This window comes from Protopterus annectens, chromosome 5.part0 (assembly GCF_019279795.1).
Source record: "Protopterus annectens isolate FY-2018-M chromosome 5.part0, PAN1.0, whole genome shotgun sequence".
NCBI lineage: Eukaryota > Metazoa > Chordata > Ceratodontiformes > Protopteridae > Protopterus > Protopterus annectens.
The window spans coordinates 391,879,331-391,894,800 of NC_056735.1; the positions used below are offsets into that span (position 1 = coordinate 391,879,331).

The 15,470-nt window shown below is 37.5% G+C and overlaps 1 protein-coding gene across 3 annotated transcripts in view; it reads left to right on the forward strand.

Moving 5' to 3' along the window:
• Positions 1–15,470, forward strand: part of DCAF6 (DDB1 and CUL4 associated factor 6) — a 2,031,218-nt gene that overhangs the window by 1,329,328 nt on the left and 686,420 nt on the right. The gene's annotated exons all lie outside the window — the stretch shown is intronic.

Below are 15,470 nucleotides of genomic sequence, written 5' to 3' on the forward strand. Positions count from 1 at the left end.
CTTTATAGTTTATTTAAAGAATGCAGGTAACATGGAGGTTATGCTAATGAAGCCAAATAGAGGCAACTTTTGAGTATATTTGCTTGCATGCAGTGTGCAGGCCACACATGTAGGTATGAGCTGAGTATGTTAGTATGAGTCCCATAATTGTTAGATTGAATGACAAAAAATTTGGACTTATCAATACCAAGTTTGAGATTGCTATTCCTCAGACTGTTCCCTTTTCTCTGAGGTATGGCAGTCTCTGAGTTGATACCTCTTACCTTAACCATAATTTAGCCTCACCGATTGTTTTTCTCCAATTACTTTGCCTTTGGTGGGGAACTCTGCAAGGTAAACAAAGGTTTACATACACATAAATGACCACGTTTTCACTATTCCCAATCTGTTGCAACATATAACACCCTAGGAAGAGGAAGTTTTATTATTTGTCTTCCTTATCCCATATCACGGTGTCCTGCAGTCACATGTACAGAATAGTAAGTTTAAAGCTGCAGTTTATTTGATATCTTTACTATACTATGTTTTATTTTTCAAAATTTAATGTCTTAAACTGTATAAACACATTACTGCGAACGTGTTACTGCAACTGTGACTGTGGCCACAAATGTCCACAGACTTAATACTTTCTGGCACCCTGGAGTTTACCTTCTTCTGAATCTTTTCTTAGTGCAAACTTGATTTTAAGCAGAAGTTGAGCAAAAGTGCTTTGGTTTCAAACCTGAGCTTTCTGTAGAATTTTGCTTTATGTTGAAAACTGGTTTAGGTAGAAGTATCTCCTAAATGGATGTTATCACATATATGTTGCTGATAACATTAACTTGCTTGTCTGCAAACACATTTTTAGCAGAATGCAATGGGAAAATAAAATGTTAGAAGCATGCTTGCAATAATTTAGTTCAGCTTTTCAGGTAAGCATCTCAAATTTTGCCTTATTGTAGCTGAGTTGATACAAGCTACCAAGATGTTCCCTATGCAGATGTAATTTTTGCTTTTAAAGTTCATGCTGATGCATTACTTGCTTCAGTAGTTATTGAATAATTATTTCATTTTCTGCTTGTGTGGAAGATATCACTAGATAGCAAAGGATAACATTATAACCCTGGACAGTCGCTGCAGTGAAGCAGTGCAGCACATAGAAAGCTTTTGTATGTTAAACTGTAATGCAGTTAATTGCTTACTATAACTGGTAACATGCTGAATGGTTAAAGATTTGTAGGGTGAAGCTCTAGTGGTTTAATATATCTTCATTTCTTACTGTCAGGCACTTACTTACATACGTCGTAAGCAGTGCTATACACTGTCCTGCTCTTTCTCCTCTAATAGCCAGAAGTCCTTTAATGGTGTTTTTTACTACTTGCCAAAAGTTCTCAGGGAACACTGGTGAGGGGAGGCCATATATTTTTATGTATCTTTTATCCCTATACTTCTCTTTATTGTTAAACACAGCTCCATATCTTCTCCCTCTCCACTAAACAATCTCTCATTCTGTCATCCTTAGACTAAATACTTAAAAGTGCCTTACCATCCACCTTCCTGACGACTGAGAATGAAAGTACAACCAGAAAGAGCATTTCATCTCCAACCAAGAAATACCCCTCCATAGAAAAGAACAGTTAATGTATGGTTAATGTTTTTAAAATGTACCCATGAGCTACTGTTTCTCTGCTTATTTGTAATTAACTATGTGAGCTGCAGTGCACATGCTACTAGAGGACTCCAGCCCCTTTACTAAAACATGGACAATTGTAATATCAGTCCACTCAGAAGGACTTATGCAGGTATTAGCATACCCTGCACAGAAATATTACTAAACTGCATTTAAGTAACTCCACTTTCAAACTGAACATCATACAAACGTAAAGTTTGAGAAAGGCAAGTTATAACAAAACAAAGTAACTCATCTGTGATTGTGGCTATGTAATCCCGCCCCAAAAAAGATAAAATCATCTTTTAAATAAGTTTTGGATATAAATCTAATTTTCTAATGTTGTGAGACAGTAATCTTTCTTCTAAACAACACAACATAAGAAGGGACTTAATTTCTGCTTCTTTACCTAATATATTGGCACAGCACTGCCTGTCCTGTCTCTGTGAGAAATTTCAGTTAGCTCTTATCCTAACTTGAGCATAATTCAGCCTCACTGATTGTTTTTCTCCAATTATTTTGCCTGCGTTGGGACCCACCCCCCACTACCACTAAACTTAAAGCAGACTAACTCCATCCACACGTCCTCTACAAGCAATCATTGCATCCAACCCACAGTCATTCCCAGCCTCACTGTCTCTTCAAGATGTTAAGTCACCCAACTTACTACTTTTTTGATCTTTCTCAAACCCACATTAATTTTATTTCATCCTATCATACTCACACACTCATTTGTTTTCTAAATCACAACCTTTACCAAACATCCCCTCACCTCCCTCACTTATTGTCAGCTTCCATCTTTGTTCTTGAATAACTTTACAGTACTGTTCTACCAGCCACACATCTTTCTTTCTCTGCCCTAATCTAATACACAGTACTTGCATCTCTAATCTTCCTTTACACAGTACTCACTACATCAAGTACTACACTCCTTCCAACCATCTGTCATTCAGAAACCACTAGACCTCGCAAACTCTCCAACGCACCATCCTACTCTTTACACCATAGGGTATGATAAAACTGCACCTAATCTCACTAGTACTCCTCACCACACTTACACACATAACGAGCTTATCAGACTCATATCTTGCCCAAAACTGCCTCACCCATCAACGCTCACTCACTTATGCCATTCATAACATCACCCACCTTTTACATCACACCCAAAATATGCACTCTAACTTTTCACAGCCTCTTTAGCTATAAATGTCTAAAAACTAATGTAAAATCAATACATTTCCACTTTAAAAATGCATCCAAATTATATGCCATTACAGTCTCTATCTTTTCAAGACTTGCCTAAAAGTCAGTGGTAACATCCATCCAAACCCTGGCCATGTTACTATGTCACAAACTGTATCAACATCCCACCAAGCCTCTCACCAAGTATCAACAAATCTGAGGTAGTACTACTTAATATTAACCTAAGGCGCATTTGCAATAAACTCCAAGAATTCCATGCAAGCCTTGCATTCTACTCCCCAGATGTAGTTGTAGTTACTGACACCTAACTAAAACAACACTTAAAAGACAATTAAATACTACCCCCAAGATGTAACATTTTCATACTCGACAGACAAAACAAACAAGGTGGAGGAAAAGCAATTATTTGCACAAACTCCATAGAACTTAACCTCTGCCCACATGCTGTACCTATAACAATGCAGAATATATAATAACAATTCTTTAACTTAATACCAGAAAAGGCATTTGCAACACTGGACTCTACATCCCACCTAGACAGAACATAACCATTGTAGAGCACCTACTGCAATGGCTGTCTGACAATATACCCCCACAAAATAATCATAATGGGTGACCTCAGCATAAACTGGGACTCAAATCATACAGCCACCCCATTAATGAATCTCTTTGCATTCTCTCAATTGATAAAAGAGACTACAGGACAAAAACACACAAATAAGGAATCCACTTTAAACTGTATCCTCTCAAATAAGCCAAATCAAATAAGCGTCTCTGGATGCCTAGCTGATAGTATCAGTGACCACCTACCTACTTATGCTGCCAGAAGCCATCTAATCATATGCAGACAGGTAACATGTAACAGCACACAATATAAAGAACTTTAATGTAAGCAACTTCATAGCCAGTCTCAGACTCTACAGGTGGAATATCCAAAACAACATTCCACTTGATGATGCAGTGACCCATTTCAATAATACTTTCCTAAGCTTCCATGCAGGACTCAGAACAAAGAGTCTGGTCAAACCCAGCAGCCTGGCTAACAAAAGAAACAAGGCAAGTACTGTTTCAAAGAGATGAAGCTGGGAAAGTATGGTCCAAAAACAAATCTCAATCTAACTATTAATACCTTAGATATTTAAGAAATCTTGCAAAGAAATTATTAACCAATGATAAAAAATCCTATTTCTGCAACCTCCAAATTTCACACCAAAACGATCCCAAATTATTTTGGTCTTCTGTTAAACTTCTGCGTCCTGGCCAAACAACTCCCTTATCAACATATGATAACAACATAGACAATAGAGCAACCCGGTGCAGTTCACTTTATAAACATTGTACTCTTAACTAAAAAAAAGTCTTCCACCATCCTTACTGTCCCATCCTCCTCCAAAAACAACATAATAACATTCTTTTTCCACCCAGTCCCAACTACTACCACAAAAAAAACTTACTAAACCTCAAACTAACAACCATAGCATTTGATAACCTGCCAACAGAATACCTGAAGTCTGTTGCCGATACTGTAGCATTCCCTGTCTCAGTAGTAATTAACTGATCAATAACAGAAAGCTACTTCACAACTACCTGGGAAAAATCATTTATAATACCAGTACGTAAAGGAGGAAATTCAACTGACCTCTCTAATTACAGGCCTATAACTATATTGCCAGCACTATCAAAAATTCTAGAAAAATGTATCCACTCTCAACTCCTCAGATATCTTAGGGACGACAATCTTCCTTCCACACTCCCAACATGGTTTCCGCTCCGGTCATAGCACAACCACTGCTCTTCTTAGCGTCATCATTATTATCGGCTAAGCTAGAAATAATAGCAGTCTAGTATCGGCACTCTTCTTTAATCTGTCAAAGGCATTTAACACAGTATCCCATGAAAACTCATCATCAGACTCTTGTATCTTGGTCTTAAGTGATCTACTCTCACCTGGTTTCGTAACTATTTCACAAGTAGACAACAGTGAAATGGAAACATGAGTTCTCATCCTTCCTCCAAGTCACAGTTGGAGCCCCACAGGGCTCAATTTTGGGACCACTACTGTTTAACATGTTCATTAACAACCTCCATACCACCACCAAACAAGCATAGATAGTTCAGTATGCAGATGATGCAACCATAATCTGTTCTGCCCCAAAATTAAAAACTGTCCAAGAAAACCACCCAAGTTTCCTTTTCCTCTGTAGAATCCTTGTTAAGCACTGCAGACCTACTGCTAAATTTTAAAAAGACCAAACTCATGATGTTTATACCAAAACAATATAATGATCAGAAAAATAAGTTCCACATTATCTCATCTGACAGTACAATAATAGAAAGCATGACAGACGCAAAACTACTTGTAGTAATCATAGATGACAAACTCAAATATGACCAATATATTCATCAAGCTATCAAAAAAAAAAATACGCAAAACTAGGGTCCCTTTATAGAGCAAAGCAATACCTTACAACATCCAGAAGATTCATAGCATCCACTTACCTACTCCCAACTGTTTTGTACGCATCCTCCATTTTCATAAATCTTAACAATACCCTCATTTCCAAACTTAAAGCACTGTATAATAAAGTAGCAAAATTTGCCACATACTCGCCAACTAAAATGCATCACTCCACAGCCGTGAAGGAACTAATCTGGCAGGAACTCCCAAACCAGCTTACCTACTCTCACCTCACTACAGCCCACAAACTTATTCATAAAACAGATAGCTGCTCCTCTTTAAAAAACTTACTGCAACCATACAGTAGTAGCAGAACACTATGTTCCAATAGCAAATCCCTCCTAGTTCTAAATAAGTCAAAATACACTGTGGGTAACTCAGTGTACTCTTACTGTGTTACAAAACTCCATTCCAGTAGAAGCTAAAACTTAAAGAAGATGACAGATGCTTTAGAAGTAAACTAAAACAGCATCTACAACACTCTTGGCTCTGCCCTTGCTCTTCACCTGGTTAATACTTGCCAAAGTAGTTTATTAAGCTACTGTACATCCAATAATACCATGCTTCACCCTTCCTAACCCATCACTTATGGAATCCATTATGATGGTAAGCTTAGTACAATTTCACTTTTCTCTCCTACTGTAAACAATCAATACTTTGCTGTTGTTTTTTTTCCCCACTCTTCTCTCCTGTCTAAAAATAGATTATTTTTTTCTCTCTTTCTTAACTCCACTTTGTAACTACAAAACCAAATCCAAATTTAAATGAATGCTTTTTCTGTATGCTTTACTTTTTTCTTTCTGGACATAGCATTTTTCTAAACAGCTAACTACCATGCTTGCTTGCACTCTATAGTTATCCAAGACACCATATTGTCTGCAATGTAAAATAGTGAAATAAAAATATCTATGTATTGTGAAAACTTGTAACTTATGAATGTAAATGTGGAGCTTGGGCCTCCACTGAAAAAGGACATTTCTGTTCTAGTCAGACTTTCCTGGTCAACAAAGACAAGTAAATAAGTTTGAGGGTGAGTCCCCCCCCCCACCAATAGCAACTTTAAAGGAGAAAAGAGATGTTTGACTGTGTTTTCAATTTTTTTTACATTTCAGGTATTGCTTTTATGACTGTTAACATTTCAGTAGGGAGCCATGTATGTTTCATTTAGCACACATGTATGCTTGTGCACCTGGCATGTGTACATACATAGTACCATGGTGCAATTCTGTATTGTATAACTTGTTATTCATGAACAAGTTTCTGTGTATGGAAGTCTGTTATGTTGCTGCAGCTGACTCGGGAAGTGGGAAAAGCAGGACTCCTGCAGGGTGTGCCAGTGATTGCAGGATTTCCTGTAGAGAAATTTCAAGGAACTTCTCATGGACCAGTGTGATGAGCTTTGAAGAAGGATGACTTCTGGTACAGACTAGGCTGTGTGTGAATTGAAGACATTGGCATTCCCTGTATTAGGGAGCAGTATCCATTAGTGTCTTGATCTGAAAGGGTGCTACCCTGACCTACTTCAGGTATAGGAGACAGTGGTTCAGTAAAGTCAGCTACTGATGAGTAATGTAAGCATTTATTGTTTTAGGTGTTATCATTATCTTTTACTGTATACGGTTATACATGTATGCTTTACAGTATGTATGTTCTTTTGCAACCATATAGATGCATTGACTGAACATGTCTGGCTGCCTCTAAAGGTGGAACCTCCCCTCCCAGCAATGTGGTTTGTACATTGTCTGTATTTAGCATGTGTGGATAATACTTTTATCTCACTATGATATCCTTGTGTGGGTCCATTTCTGGAAGAGAAGGTGGAGAGGCCTGACTCACCTCAGTCTCTTTTAGCTTTTGTATCTGGTGATGAGTTGCCAAAGCCTGCCAAGCCTGCCTGTCGGGAGGGGTATGGTGGTGCCCTTGTTGGAGATGTGGAGATCACCTGGAGGTGTCACTGGTATCATCCATGCCTGTCTGTCTTTCGGGGGGATGTGAAGACTCCTTTTCTGAAGGTGGACTGGAGAGGTCTCTTCTGGTTTCCTGGTGTCATTTGTGTAGGCTGACCACTGCTGAGGTGCACCAGCAACTGGTTGCATGCATTGGCAAGGTAATGCTCCTTTTGATGTGAATGTTGGATTTGAGCAACCAGCAAGCCTTGAACATCAGTCCTTTATGGGAATAACTGACTCTCACAACCAGCCATTTAGATGATTGATGTCAGGGATTTTTGTCCTCTGTGTCAGCCTGGTACTCCTAACTGTGTCAGTCCACTCTATCCCATTCCCAGTGTATTCCTTCCCTTATGTATCATTTACCCCCCATGGCACTGTCTGTCTGTGCCTGTCTTCTGTGTTTGTCTGTCTATCATTATTGACAACCTATCTCTCTTTGTTTAACCCGCAGCCACCAGTCAATACTTTTCTCACCTTACCTTCTCTTATTGTATTTACAAGGTGCTGTAACCCCCCCCCCCAAAAAAAAATACTCTTCCTTCCATTTATACCTAATGCTTACCTAATGCTTATGCTTCTGTATTAATCTCTGCTCTCTGCTGTTCCCTTTCCTATTTTCATGTTTGCCACATTTCCTCCTCATTTATAAGATTGGCAGAGTTGCCTCTTTGCTATACATACACACATTACTCAATCTGTTAGCTGCTGTGCTGCTCTTGTTGTGGCAGCTAGCCAGTTGCTGCAACTGTATTCTGCTGCATTGTTTACATGGGCATGGTCTGACCAGGGTGCTGTAGACTGCCTTAGCTTTAACATGTGTCATGTTAGCCATGCATGCTGCTGTAGCATTGCTTCTGCCATATCTTAGCCTAGTGCTGTTCTTTTCTTTACAGCTATGGCCTTTTGTTATCTTCTGTAGTTTTTGCTCAGCATTTCAGTGCTATCCCTTGCCTGCTATATTTATGTTTAGCCTTCTAGTGCTTCACACAGCAACATATTTAGATATTAGCATTGTATATACACACAACACTTGTCTGTGAATCCCATTTTGGATGCTAAATGAGTTGTATTAGCATGTAAGTATGCACTGTACATATATATGTTTCAGCAAAACTATACATTAGTGCAGTGTTACGTAAAGTAGCTACAAGAGGGTACAGTCAGTACAATGAAAATCTTTAAAACTGTCTGGATAGATGTTTAAAAATTGTAAAGACAGATGAATACAAATCTTTGACCAATGTAGAAGAGTAATGTAACTGACAGCAGTAATGTTTATTTAGGTTATTCCTACAGCACCTTTTCCTAATGGTTGCAATTTCAGATGTTTTAACAAAGTAGATAAAAAAGTAATGTGTAAGGCTACATGGGAAGATAATTGGCACAGCCATTTGAAATAAGAGCCAAGTTAGGTTAGGTAGTCAAACTCAGTTTAGCTCGTAGTCTAATTCAGTATGACCACATCTATTCCCAGATTAGGAGATTCAGAAAGACAGCAGAAAGTCAGGTCATTTCAGAGGTAATAAAGTGTACCAGGTTTATCTAGAACGCCAATCCCTTAAAGTCAAAAGCAAGAATAACATCTAGCCTGAGTCATTGAGAAGGGTGAATCATGCCATGGTAAGTAAAATCTAACAGAAAACTAATAAGATTATTAACAAGATGGAAAAGTGTTTAGAAGAAATGTGTCAGATAGGTCCCCTGAAAAGCATGGCATAAAGGCAAAGCCAGATCCACCTGCTTTTAGTACAGGGAACAAGTCTGGAAAGTAAGTTAATTTCCTTGCAGTTAAATTTCCTCGTACTCACTGAATAGCCAGAATGCTATTAAAAAAGTTGCAAGGGGAGACGGGACAAAACACAGTCTAGCAGCAAAGACTAAGTCAGCTGGTAAGCATTTTTAGATAACAAAATGCAGGTTTCAAAAACTGGAAAGTGTCAAGTGTAAACTCGATGTTCCACACCCAGTATTCAGTTTTGAGGCCCACACTAGCTTTAATTCTCTCTTCAGAAGTTCAGCCAGTTCCATCAGCAAAACTGTACTGTGCTGTGATTTCTAACAAAATAACTTAGAAAATTAAAACTGCTGTTTGTGTAACTTAAAATCAGGCAGTCAATCTGGGCATAATAATGGCTTGTCAGTGAAGGGAGAAGATGCTCCTATTAGTTGCTTCAAGTTACATCACGTTTCAACTTGTTAGGCAGTTTAAAAATAAAACTACAGTAAAAGTCAGCTTTAAAACAGCAGGTAAAATGCCATCTGTGCCACATTTTCAGGACATTTTCACATTATATCAAATGCACGCACACACACACACACATATATATATATATATATATATATATATATATATATATATATATATTTCTCACAGGTTCTGTATACATTTTTGCTTTTCATGGGATACTGTAAGGTTCATCTAGATGAGGATTATATATTTATTTTCCATAACTTCAAACTGAGAATATCTGCACGATAGTAAAAGCAATATATCTGTTTCTAAGTGTCATGCTAAAGGAGTTTTTGTGTTTCTGAATGCCATACTTTGTATGGAAGTTGATTCCTTAGACTGGGCACAGATATGCTGTCACCAGATGTATGCTATGCTGCAAATACTTCAAAGTAATACTTTTGGCTTCCTGGATGAGTAAAGGTATTAGCAATCTGACTGCAGATATTCTTACAAAGTAGCCTCTATTTCTCAGTACTGAAACAGAGATGCTAAGCAGTACGCTTTCATGAGTCATGTGAACAGCAGTGACCCTAATACTGATCATTGGTGTTTGGCTCCAGAGGAACATGTGGGCTTAGACATTACTTCATTCCTTTTAACCTTCATGGAATTGTCTGCAAGTAATATGTCGTCCATTGTATCTCTAGTGCAGAGCTCAACTCTTTTAGTATGTGACACAACTTAATGTTAAGCAACTGAAGATATTCACAAGATCAAAGAATATGGTACCACTTGCTATACCACCACCACCACTACTATGCCGTAATCCATGTTTCATAGTCTCAACTCTGCATTATTTATGAGGCCAGACTGTGCTTCTGTCTCCTGTGGAAAACCGTACAGGGTATGTGCTAGAAACCTGCACTCGTTTGGGTAAGCCATGAATTACTTTGCTTTATTTCTTCATGGACTGTATCGGAATGTGTGAGCACAGAGATTAAGAAATAATTTCTCAGTTTTGCTACTGGAATCCAACCCTCTTAAACAGATGTATTACATCTCTAGTTCTGCAGCAGTATGAAGATATTTCATATATTTGCTGAAATTACAGGCATTGGGATTGGCAATGGCTGTATTCACATTTAAATATTTAGAAGGAAGACTGATAGAGGCTTTCAAGCAATAATTCTTGTATTTTATGAGTAATTTACGGACTTACTTCACTTTGGCAATTTTAAAGTGAAATGGAAGAAATGGTGAAGATATGGCAAGCTACATTTTGAGATTTAGTCCATCATTATGTGACTATGTAAATGTGGTACTTTTGAGTCTATTTATAATGATAGAACAGTTTATCTGAAATCAAAAAGGAAGATTTACTGCTTCAACATAGTTTATAAATGCATTGTGGCATGTGGTGATTTAAGTGTCACAAAGCTGGCATTTCCCTCCCTAACATTACTAATACTTGTAGTAGACTGTTGCTTAATAAAAAGCTTTGCAATTTTTTTATTAAGCCATGGCCAACATACTTTTACTGAATCCCAATGTGACATCATCTTAATGTTACCATTGATTTTAATGGGCTCAGTTCTATGCCTACACAACAGTGCATCAGTTACAGTTTATGGACACACAGCCACACTAACTCTATACTGGTATTATGACTGATGCAGGCCAACAGGCATCTTTAGTGGGAAAAATGTTGTTTTATGAAAGATTTTTTTTTAAGATACAAGAAAGATGTATTTTGAGTGTTCAGTGGAAACTTGTGTATTGTCAACATTTGCCATGGTACAAAAGGTAAGTGACATAACAGTGCCAGAACACTTTAAAAATAATAGTCGTGGGTAAAGGGATTACACAGCCTCAGAGCAAATTTCACAGCTTTGATTAAGTGGTCCTTTACTGGAAACAAGGTTGCTTTATCACACAAATCTCAGTTGTACTGAGCACCTCACACTGTGACTAGAAGTGCTTACAGAAGTCCTTTAATCTCAGATTGTCACTTGCTGTCTGACAGTCTGGCTTAGGAAACTGTGAACATTTCACGTTTTCTTTCAGCAGTAGATTTGTCTCCTGCTAGGAATGCAAAGAGACCTTGCTTATAGGTCTATGAAGGTGGATGCCTTGATAAAAGTAACTTCACCATCTTTACCTAGTTATGGTACAGTAGAACAACAGAACTCATGTGAGAACTTGTTGCTTACAGACTTTGCTGTGCTTTATGGACTACCATCATGTTCCAAGCCATCCCCAATAAAATTAGCCAGTTCATTGCTAACTCCTCCAGTAATGAACACCACTGCCTAACTTGCCAAACCTAAATGTTTCCCAGTAAATCTGAGAACCAACCTTCTACTAGTATCACTAATTCACAGAGTCCTTTCTCCTGAGACATTTTCCCCTGATTCAAACTTTTCACCAAAACTCCCACATTTAATCTCAGGGGTATCTCCCAATCTCAACCCACCCTAATAACTCAAAAAGTAAACTCTGTTGCACTGACTGTACATTCTCCATTCTAGCACCTAAACTAGGGGACTCCAGTCCTCTTTCAATCCGAGACGTGCAAAAGTACTCTGAATTCAGACAACATCTCAGAGAACACCTCTTAACCAAGCAAAATGCAGCTGCGCTCACTCAGATCACATTACGTGAACCCTCAAACACCCCTTTATACCTATTTCATTAAACCTTATCTCATGTTGTCATCCCCTTTACTTGCTGCCTCTCCTTCATTCTCCAAACTGCTTCTCTTTGCATCTCTCTCATACTTCTCCTTTCTACCCCTCTTCCCTTTGCATGCCTCTCACACCTTTTATCTGTCTTCTACTCATGGTAACCTTTCTTGCAGCTATTCTGAATTGTCTCTTCTAATGTCTTCATACCTCTCTATATAATGATGTGCTACTACCCCTGTAGCATAAGCTATCTTAGTCATTATACCACATCTTATCCATAAGGCTGTGCTGAGCATAATTCGATTTTTCCATCCATGTTATGCCATTAACTGCTCCCTGAACTAAATGTTGTAGCATATTCTTCCATTTGTAAATGTGTGTGATGTGTGGTGTGTGTGTGTGTGTGTGTGTGTGTGTGTGTGTGTGTGTGTGTGTGTGTGTGTGTGTGTGTGTGTATATATATATATATATATATATGTGTGTGTGTGTATATATATATATATATATATATATATGTATATATATATATATATATATATATATATATATATATATATGTATGTGTGTGTGTATATGTATATATATATATATATATATATATATATATATATATATATAATATGTGTGTGTGTATATATGTGTATGTGTGTGTGTGTGTATATATATATATATATATATATATATATATATATATATATGTATATGTATAGATAGATCCCTATCATATGATAGAAACCTCATTTGACTGAAACTCATTTGACTGAGACCATAAGACTGAAATCTCAAAAGACTGAAAAGTGACTTGACTGAGACCCATAATACTCAATTTCAACATATTAAATTTTAAACTGGACCATGTAAAACCAGACTAGGTGGGGGGGGGCTACGTCCCCCACACCCCCAATATGTAGATCGCACTACAGTGGGGAAAAGGACATAGTAGTGGCAGCATGTAGACTACTGTAAGGTATGTGAAAGGTATATGCCCTTTTCCCCATTGTAGTGCAATCCCAGAGTTAGCATATATAATTGGGGGGTGGGAGGCACAGCCCCCCACCTAGTCTGGTTTTATATGGTCCAGTTTACTATTTAGAATGTTGAAATTCAGTCTTATGGGTTTCTGTCAAGTGACTTTTCAGTCTTTTGAAATTTCAGTCTTATGGTTTCAGTCAAATGAGGTTTCTATCATATGATAGGGATCCATATATATATATATATATATATATATATATATATCTACCTGAAAACATTGAAAGCTTGAAATGCCAACAACGAGAACACCGAAACCGGAAGACCGACAATGGAAATGATCGACAGTTCAAAATCCCGACACTGAAAATACTGACGTGAAACGAGCGCGACTGTGTAAGTATGCGATAGTGACGGACGTTAGGTTTAGGGTGCAGGTAAGGTAAGTGTGCGATAGTGACGGACTTTAGGGTTAGGGTGCAGGTAAGGTAAGTGTGCGATAGTGATGGACTTTAGGGTTTGGGTTAAGGTTAGTGCATAGATAGTTATGTATGTAAGGTTTAGTATAGGTTTGTAAGATTTTTGGTGTGCTTCTGTTGTGTGTGTGTTTTTCGGAAAAGGAATTTGTTTTGTTTTGTTGACTGTTGGGATCGTGGTTTGTAGGGCATGTGAACTGTTGTGTTTTTGAACTGTTGGTTTTGTGGTGTCGGTGATCTCGTTGGTGTTTTCGCTTGTCAATGTTTTCAGGTAGATCCATATATATATATATATATATATATATATATATATATGGGTCTGCTTTGGAAGCTGGAAGTTTCAAAACTTTGAACTTCAATTGGTTGAGACCATAAGATCGAAGATTTTAAACTTTGAACGGTTTAAATAGAGATCGCCGTACTTCACTGTAGTGCGATCTCACAGCTGGTATATTTAATTGGCAGTGGGTGTGGGTGGTGTAGGGGGGGCTTGCCCCCTGCATAAATGTAAAAAAAAAAAAAGTTTTTTTTTTCCATTTTATTGAAGTTTTGAACTTTCAAAACTTCACTGTTTTATATATTTGTTTTTAGAATAGCCTTATATCTGTAAATATGTTTTGTTCATTTCTTATGTGATCCTCTTCACCCTTCTACTATGTGTAGTGCATAATTGTACCATGGTCAAACTGCAGTGTACATCTGCTTATATTCTTTAGTTGACAACTGAAAAGAACTTTATGAACTTTTTTCTTGTTTTACTGCAGTTGGAGGTACACATTTTTAAGTTATAGGCTACAGCATCCTATTACATAATACATTTTTTACCTCGAGTTGTGAAAACAGAATGCCAGTTCCTCTTTTTTTTTAGATAATGTTGAATTAGGAGTAGAATGTAGTTTGGAGCAGTAATTAACTACTTCAAAACTGTGTACTTCATCTGAATTAGCTAGTTCAAAATTCAAGTTTATTTAAATGTTTAAGGACTGAGCACTCTAGAGTTGAGTGAAGCACAAAGGGTATGAATGACTAATGCAGAAAATCTCAGAGATTTCAATCCATGAGACAGAATTATTTTCAGAAGTACATCATATCTAGTTAGTTCAGAACATCATTCTTTGATTGCATACCACATAGCTTTGTCACATTCACCATGGTCTTTAAAACAAGTCAAACCATGTCTTCTAGTTTGGCTAGGGGCTTGGGCATTCTAGTGAAATTTTCCTTGAAGTTTGACTCGCATGTCAGACTTGCCACTAGAAAATACAGTGGACTTAAGAACGTCCTACACTGTTTTACTTGAAGGGACAAAGTTGCACTGATCAAATACTGTGGTTGCTTTTATGTGCTTAGAATTTCATACTTGAAAGTACTTGAGTTTATCCTGAAAACTTTCATTAGGCAGGTAGGAAGGCTCATATAGATGCCATATAGGAGGAAACAATATCTTTCTCTCCCTTCCTTAGTTTATAGGAGAATTTAGTTAAAGTTCATAAATGCCAACATGATGATGCTATGGATAATACTTTAATTTAATGTCAGTTCACCTGCTATTCTTCATTAAAAGTAAATTTTTTTCGTCACAGAGCAGGAAAGTTATGAAACGCTCTTCCCGTATATGTAAGATGCATCACAGATTTAGAAATACTTTAGGAGTTATTGGAGTCTTGTTTAAGAGCATCATTTTACTTTGGGGTCCTTAATTCAGCAAACTCTTAAATGGCCCGCTTAGGCCCTGAGTTTGGATATAACATCATTAAATCACTGAATTTCACTAAATAGATATCCAGTTATGCATGAACACAAGGTTTGGCTTTGCTTATTGAAAAGGGATGGGGAGGATCGAGTGTGGCAATTCTCATGAAGCGATTTTTGGGTGTATAAAATTACAGAGTAATAGAAGTAAGTTT